The sequence below is a fragment of the Hermetia illucens genome, chromosome 1 (genome assembly GCF_905115235.1).
Source record: "Hermetia illucens chromosome 1, iHerIll2.2.curated.20191125, whole genome shotgun sequence".
Lineage (NCBI taxonomy): Eukaryota > Metazoa > Arthropoda > Insecta > Diptera > Stratiomyidae > Hermetia > Hermetia illucens.
This window is the reverse complement of record NC_051849.1, coordinates 104,665,752-104,674,012: the sequence shown is the minus strand read 5'-3', so window position 1 is coordinate 104,674,012 and position 8,261 is coordinate 104,665,752. Positions and strand designations below refer to the sequence as shown.

Below are 8,261 nucleotides of genomic sequence, written 5' to 3'. Positions count from 1 at the left end.
CTGGTCATGTACTTTCATTAATAATTTCTTATTTTTATTCTGGACTTTCAATGAAAAATAACCTGATTCTTGAAGATTTTGCTTTATAACTCCGCCATGTATAGTAATCTAAAATTAGAATTATGATTCGTACAATAATAAAAAAACGTTTGGATTTTTGGTTCCAGGTTACTACAATTTAAGATATGCTTTCCACTAGCAACCCACCTTTTCAGGACTTCTTTGATCGAAAGAAAACAAATAAAAACGATCATCATATTCGTTAATTGAAAATTTTGTATCATAATCCAAGACCCCGATAATAATTGAAAAGATTACATTTACTATTGTCAAACGAAAAATTCAAAAGAAACTAGAAATATCGTCACATTGGAAGAACTCCCTCAAGTCGAAATATTATTGAATTGTCAACGCTCCTTAAAACGAATTGAGTTTAGAAAGAACACATTTATATAAAAGGAAAACTCAGATGGTTAGATATTGGCGTGGCATGGCACTTTAAGAAACCAATTGTGCATAGACGTGGAGATTTGTTATAAATAATGATGCCATAGATATTAACTCGAATTTTTTCAATCATCAAAGTCCTCAAACCGAGTAAAGTTGCAAGACCTGACGAAAGCAATTTCCGCTGCGAGACTAGACCTTAAAGAATCCTCAAAAGTAAAGATTTTTTTCCCAGGGCGTATTTGCATGCTTCCTGCCTGCTCCCTCACCGACTCAAGGCGTATTGCCGAATGGTTAAATTAAAAATTAAAGTCGATGGTTTGGAAACAGATGGCAGAAAGTCAAGGACCTAAATCATTTGATGGCTAATCGCATTTTCCGTAAATCAAATATTGAGTGTCAAATGTCCGATGGCATCGAACTTAATGTTACTCGACGAATTAATAATAGTTAGGTCGGAGCCACTTATTTGTCTGAATAGACTCCCCGCAATAAGTAATAGCTGCGTATTTTTTGAGACTGAAATAGTAGTTTCATCTTCCAAATTACCATATCCGTTGAAAAAAAATAATTCGAAACGTTCATTTATTAATTATAATGGTTTAAAAATTGAATTCTCATAAACTGGAAAAGAAATAACGGTGATTGGCTGACAGTTCATGTGACGTCAGGGAGCGAGGGATTTAAATCTTATCTAGATGAAAGCGTACGGTTTAGTGGTTATTACTTTTTACTTTTTCTTAACCAGTTTTTAATAGAAAAGTTGCATGAAAGCACAATTTACCTTACGTTTCGGCAATAATAGTAAGAAGCTGTATAGAAAATTCTGACAACTCCCCGCCTTATTTCACTAATGACCGAAATCTAACAAAACTATCAGAGACCGTTTAAAAAAAATGCTGTATTTTTGCCATATTGTATGACGTCAAAACTCCAGCCAAGAAACTTCAGTAGCCCGAGAGAAGAGATACCGTGCACAACGTTCGAACCCCACTCAGTGCAAATCCACTTTTTTTGTGGCCTGTGAATCTTTCACCCCGATTGTCCATCAATTTCCCACTTTTCTGTTAAAAACTGATTGATTTTTTTAACGGATATGGTAATTTAGCAGGTGAAACTACTATTTCGACGTAAAAAAACAGTCATTTTCTAACGCGGGGAGTCTATTATCCCACAAGGATAGTTCAGAAAGTATGTTAGCCTCCGGTGCAAATCAAAGCACATTGTCCAAAGCTAAGCACTGAAGAAGGGAGTAAGTAGCTTCCGAAATAAATACTTTTTTGAGAAATTAAAAAAATACTTGTAAAGGAGCTATGCGTTTCACTTCTACGCAATTAAATCATGTTCCGCAACAGAATCAACCAATTAACACAATGACAGTATAAAAAAATCTGGTTGCCCTTCTAATTAAATAAGAAGGTTTTCTAGAAGTTTCATTTAAACTCGATTTGAGATTATCGCTTCATCGATCAAGAGGAACTCAAACATTCCAACTGTAAGGTAACTGGGAATTTCGACTCGATCTATGAAGCCTTGACCGCATTCCAAGTTGCAGAATATGGTAAACTTTTTCCAATTTAGGTTTACCTTAGAAAACATCAACGTAATGACTACCGTTGTTTCAACGAAAAGTTCGAAAATTTGAGAAAGGAGATAGGTCACATCTTTGAAGGGCATCTTGAAAATCCATCATCAAGAGTGCAAAGACATTTTGGTGCTAATTACAAACTACCATCTCTCCAGAGATATTCCAATCACCGAAATCATCGAGTTGCTAAAACACAAACTTGCAGTATGTTTTAATCGCATCCGCGAATATAAAATAAGTCGGAATACCAGAAGCTCGCGCTTCGGGTATAAAGGTTTTGAGTTCATTTTATTTAAGAAACTTCAACGCACATTTTTCTATCCGTATATGTTATGGCTACAAATCCAACATATTACAGTCATAGATATTATCCTCACCCTAAACAAACACCGAACGAGAATTTCCTCGATTCGTTGACATTAAGTCCTTTTTTTCGGTGTTTAAGCAAAACAAATCAGAATTCCGGAAGCTCCGCCTTCGGGTATAAAGGTTTTGTGCTCATCTTATGTAGGAAACTTCTACGCACATTTTCCGTCCGTATATAACTACAAATCCAACATATTCCTTCATATTTTTCCAAAACGATATAGATATTATCCTCACCCTAAACAAGCTGCCTGTACCGAATACTGTACATATATATCCACGTATATAAATTGCTTGTACCCATATTTCCGATTTATTTGGTGCACAAAACCATACATATGTACATATATATAGTACGTATATTAAATACGGCTGGATTAATGTACAAATATATCTGAATTAGACACTACCCGCAAACTTCATTAGCATGCATATACTACGTACCTACATACACACGTCTGGAGAAATTGACTTCTTACAAATGACTAAAAAAAAAAACAAAAGAAAATAATTCTCTTCGTCATTCATACATTCATACGTGTATAATGCATGAAATTCACAAAAAACAATGCACAATTTCACCCCCTGCAACTTTGTTAATGATAATTGAATTTTCTTCAAACTTGATCTATGCATTATATTATCCTCTACTCCCACACCAAATTTTGTACTTCTGGGATGGACATAAGGGAAGTTGCCGGGTAAATTTCTAAAATGTAGAAATATGCTGTTATGATATTATTTGTGCAGATATTGGAACCGGATGTATTTTGAGGCCTAGATTTCGTAGAGATGCACGTTCTGAGAACGAGACCTGTTACATTTTTTGATAGTCATATTTTCAACTCTCACTCCTCCATCTTTCACTCGATATCAAGTATGGAACCAGTATCGAAAAGTTGAGTGCTTTCATTTGATACCCTACATACGTCACATTTTATAAAAGAAAAAATTTGGCGTCACATGCTGCATGTAAAGGGAACAACAGATCACACGCTTCTACCAATTTTCGTGACCCAATAAATCGGGTGTGGCAGACAGTGTGTAAACAAAACCTTAAAAAGCTTTAGGCGGAGGAAATACAACGCCTCTTTCTAAGGATCTCGATAACTTCAGGAAAGTAACTTCCACTTACGTCGGGCAACAGATATGCGGGGAAACGTGTGGAGCTGACCTAGTCGCTTCGATCCAGATGTAACATGCGAGGACCTTCTGAATATAGAAGTAGCTCCTGAAAGGGCAGATAACTGGAAGGCGTCAGGAATGAATAAAATACACAACTTCTGGCTGAAGCGGTTCAAGAACACTCACAAAGCATTAGCGAATCATTCTAATTAAATGATTACTGGTATGTTCACAGACATCAGGAGAAATAACAATCAGGCGAAGAAAACAAATACAGATTCGAAATCAAACATAGCATATGTCGACATGTTCATTGGACAATTTAATGTATATTGACGGCATTAAACTGTATGAAAAAATCGAAAATCAACTGTGCCCTTCAGCAAACAAACAAATCCAGTTCAATATTGCATGAAATTAATTATTCGGTAAATCACACCGAAAATGGTTGCTTCCTAATATATATTGAAAGATACGGAGAACACATCAAACTTTTGTTGCCAGATTTTGATTTTTTTTTTTGTTCTACAAGTAAAATCTTAAAAATCGTAAATTCTTCATGACTCGACAATTACTAACTCCAATTATAAACTATGTAACTATGAGAAGAGGCAGCCCAGCACATAACATCTGTGTGCAGGATGCTGAGCCGTACTGAGTACATCAGTCATCATAACACTGGAAGATTCTCCACCAAAACCTTGCCGTGAAGTATGAGTTAGTCGCAAACTACAATCATCATTATAAGTATATTCGGCGGAGAATCTTGTAGAATGATTGGGACAAACTACTGTAGAACCACACCATCGTCACGATAGGGTCGATCTAGTTCCGCTCATCATTAACGAACGAGCTTGCTTTATAACCGACATACCCATACTGTTGGACCGGGATACTCTTGAAGAACAACAAGAAAATATTCGAGACTGTCTCAATTTAAGAACTACAGTTATCTATAGGAGCCATGGTCTTTTTGCTAGTGTTTCGATAGTTTTACTGTGTTTTTGAGTTTTTACATTAATCTATTGACGGTGCTTTTTGCCACAGTCTTCTAAGAGAGTTAATTAAATATCATTTGAAGATGGAAGGATGGAGTTCCAGAACAGGTCACCCGATCCTCCTTCAAAAAAATGAATTTAAGGCAATTGTATGTAAAGAAATTGCGGAACTACCAGAAGAGAGTTCGGAATTAGCATGTGCTTTAAATTACCATGATTTCGAACGTAGAATTCTAAAATGTTAGGAGAACAAGAAGGCGACAGGTTGTGATGGTATACCGGCGAAAGTTTAGAAATTGATGTTCCGCCATCGGCCAGACTTGCTGCTCGGAGCGTTCAACGCTTGCCTAAAGGGAGGATTTTTCCTGGTCGCTGGAGGAAGGCGGGACTCACCCTAATCAGCAAAAGAAAAGGAGACCCTGAGCTACCATCTGACACGGCCAGGAAAGTGCTCGAAAAGTTCATCAGAAGTGAACTCTCTGAAGCGATCCGCGATGCCGGGGACTTATCTCCAAGGCGGCTCGGTTTCAGAGCAAAGAGATTTACAGTTGATGCTGCTATGGAGGCCGTGGATGCAGTTCATCGAGCCGAGACAAACAGCCGCCTTACTCGATGAATAATGCTCCTTATAACGCTTGATGTCAGCAAAGCCTTCAATTCCGTAAGATAGGCAGATATGCTAGGCACATTATAAAACTCATTCCACGTACCAAATAATCTCTGGTGGATATTGAGAGATTGCCTGAAAGATCGCTCCCTGCTCTATAAGTCCTAGAGCGCCAGAGGAGGATGGGAGTCGGGAGTAGCACAGGGATCCATCCTACGGCCGGATCTCTGGAATGCTTCCTACGCCAATCTGCTAAGATTAGACATGCCAAAAGAGTCGCACCTGGTCGGTTATGCAAACGAACTTGCGGACGCACCATTGAATAGGCGCAAAGCAGGCTTCATATATTGATGTGACGAGTAAGCGGATGGATGACTGCTCATGGTTGCAGACTTGCGCTGGAAAAAAACCGAAGTAGTCATCTTGACCAGAAAGAGAATCCCGATCCTGCGTCCCATATCAATCGACGTGTTGACTATAGAGTCGAAACCAGCGATTAAATATCTTGGTTTAATGCTCGACTGAGCTTCTTCGAGCAAACCAAAGCAGCAGCGGACAGAGCTGCAGCTCGAATATCCGCTTTGAGTGGGCTAATGACGAGTATTGTGGTCCCGTATCTACCAGGAAACATCTTATGGGAGCAACGGAATAGGTTCTGCTCTATGTCGCGGAAGTGTCGGGTAATGCCCTTGACAAGGAGATGCAACGTAAGCGCCTTGACAAGGATGTGCAACGTAAGCGTCTTGTTCAAATGCACAGACGGGGAATTTTGCGAGTGGCGTCTGCTTATCGCACTGTCTCAGAACCGGGGGTGATGGTGATCGCGGGAATGATCCCCGTTCCCGTTCTCGATAACAAATGTAAAATTATCTACATTTACAAGTCGAGGAATTAGCAGAGATCATTCCCGTGAAGAGCGTCAACGCACACTTACCCGAATGGCAAAATGAGCCAAGGGACAGACTGTGCGGCTCATCGACAATTTAGACATGTGGCTTAACCCAACTTCTAAATGGGCATGGTCTTACCGGCAAAAGTTTGAAAAGACACGATGTGTGGCCTACAATGGAGTGGATGTCGGCGCACATTTTTTTCTGTTGTCGAAGGTGGGACGGCCTTCGTCAGCATCTTTTTGCAGACACAGCTTTCTGAAGACAACATTGCCAGAGAGATGCTGAGGAGCGCTGACAGATGGAGTCGTGATGCGCATTATGTTCGGGATCTTCTTGTTACGAAGATTGAGCTCGACCGGTGGATGAATCAGATGACATGGGGTTCTTTAAACTAACAACTCCCTTCCTCCTTTCCCCTCCCTGACGAAAGGAAGTCACTGACTTGAAGACTCCCGAAGCCGGGAAAGCGGGAGGACTAACCCAAAATAATTTGCCAAACGGTTCTAGGCTAGTTCTCCGATGAAAGGAGGTGTTTAGTTGATAGTTGGACGGCGAACTGTGCGCAAGTCCAACACTCTGTGTGTAAATGGATTCACCTACCCTACCCACCAAAAAAAACCCCGAACTCCAAATGACGGAAAAACTGGGAACTAAACATAACACCCCCGAAGTGCCTGCCCCATACTGACAGTAGGACACAGTTGATGATAAAATCTCCAAAAGTCATCATGTACCCATATACATTTTAACACTTATGCTTACAGTCTTCCCCAGATCCAAAGGTGCAATAAATGAATTGTCTAAGGAAACAAATTAGTAAAATTTCGGCACAAACTGACATTTTTACTATATCTAGCGAAATGTAGGACAAGATCATAGATTCTACAATCCAAATCAAAAGCAAAAGCCAACTGAAGTCGTGGTGGTCCCCGGCTAATAGCCTGCGTTGGTATCATCGTGGGTGATATTCGGTGCTACTATTTAGCCCACCGAGATCTCGGAGAACAAACGTGCAATTTTTCTCTAAAAAGAAATCGACTATCAAAAAGTAGTAAGTCGTTTGGGACCCGCATTTATGCAAAATATGATGTCAATGCTGACCACATTGCCTCCTACAATGTTCTGTAGTGTACCGTTACGGTCTTGAATGAAGTGCTCTAACACACTCCAAGGCCCTGATCCAATATGGATTGATGTGCAACGATTATTATTATTATGATGTCAAAAATGTTGAAAAACTAAACGCGTCGCGACTGAAACTCCTAAGTTTCCTCACCATGCTGAAATCAACATTTTTATCATTTTGAAGCTCAACTGACCGACAGAGCTAGAAATTTCAGGATGCAAGACATTCTCCGATGGTAACGGGCATAACGATACTAAGATGTTTGTGCACATCTGGAAATTCAGATTTTGTGGATAACTTAGCAAAAGACCACATGCCCATTTTGCCCTTAAGGGTGAAAACAGTGGATTTGTTATTACAACTACAATAATCTACCAAAAAAAAAAGTACCCTGAATACATTGATGTTCTTCAAATCGTTTCTAATCATTGTTTCAAAACACATAGGGAAACTACTATTATTAAATTACTCACAATTGCTTCATAGTGAAGCACTGCCGGTTCCTAGTAGAACACCATTTTACCGTTAGAAACATGTGACAATCGAAGTCACTGATTGCAGGAAAACCATGACTTGTGATCTTTCCGTCATTTTTAATATATTTCCGCTACTGCACATTTACGCGATGTGGTTTCTTATCGATAAGAGAAAATAAGAACTCATCTTACACTATGTTTTTACTGCGGACACTTTAAACTTGTACATATCGATATTCGTACTCACAAACGTCTCCATGTTTATGTTGCCCATGTTGCAAAATCGCCGAAATCTCCGTCCCAGGAATTTATCTCGGGGGAAAAACACTTTAGAAACTAATTTCCTTTAATTTGACTTTACTACTTTGAAGTATTTACTATGGCAGACTGAATTTCACATTTTCGATGAGGCATACCACACTATCCAGCCAAAGCTACAACTGGAAATGCGTTCTAAGCAAAAAGCCATCTTGGGAGCAACCAACCGATGGCTTCAGCATTTTCCTGAGAATGCAAAAGAAAAAAGGGCAAAAGAAAGCAGACTATTGTCCTAAGGGGACACCCGGGTTTGAACCGGGGACCTCTCGATCTGCAGTCGAATGCTCTACCACTGAGCTATATCCCCACATCGTAAC

At 39.5% G+C, this 8,261-nt stretch overlaps 1 non-coding gene across 1 annotated transcript; it reads right to left on the bottom strand.

Moving 5' to 3' along the window:
• Positions 1–8,179: 8,179 nt before the first annotated feature.
• On the bottom strand, positions 8,180–8,251 carry Trnac-gca. The gene has a single exon. It is a non-coding gene; the product is annotated as a tRNA-Cys (tRNA).
• Between the last annotated feature and the right edge of the window lie 10 nt (positions 8,252–8,261).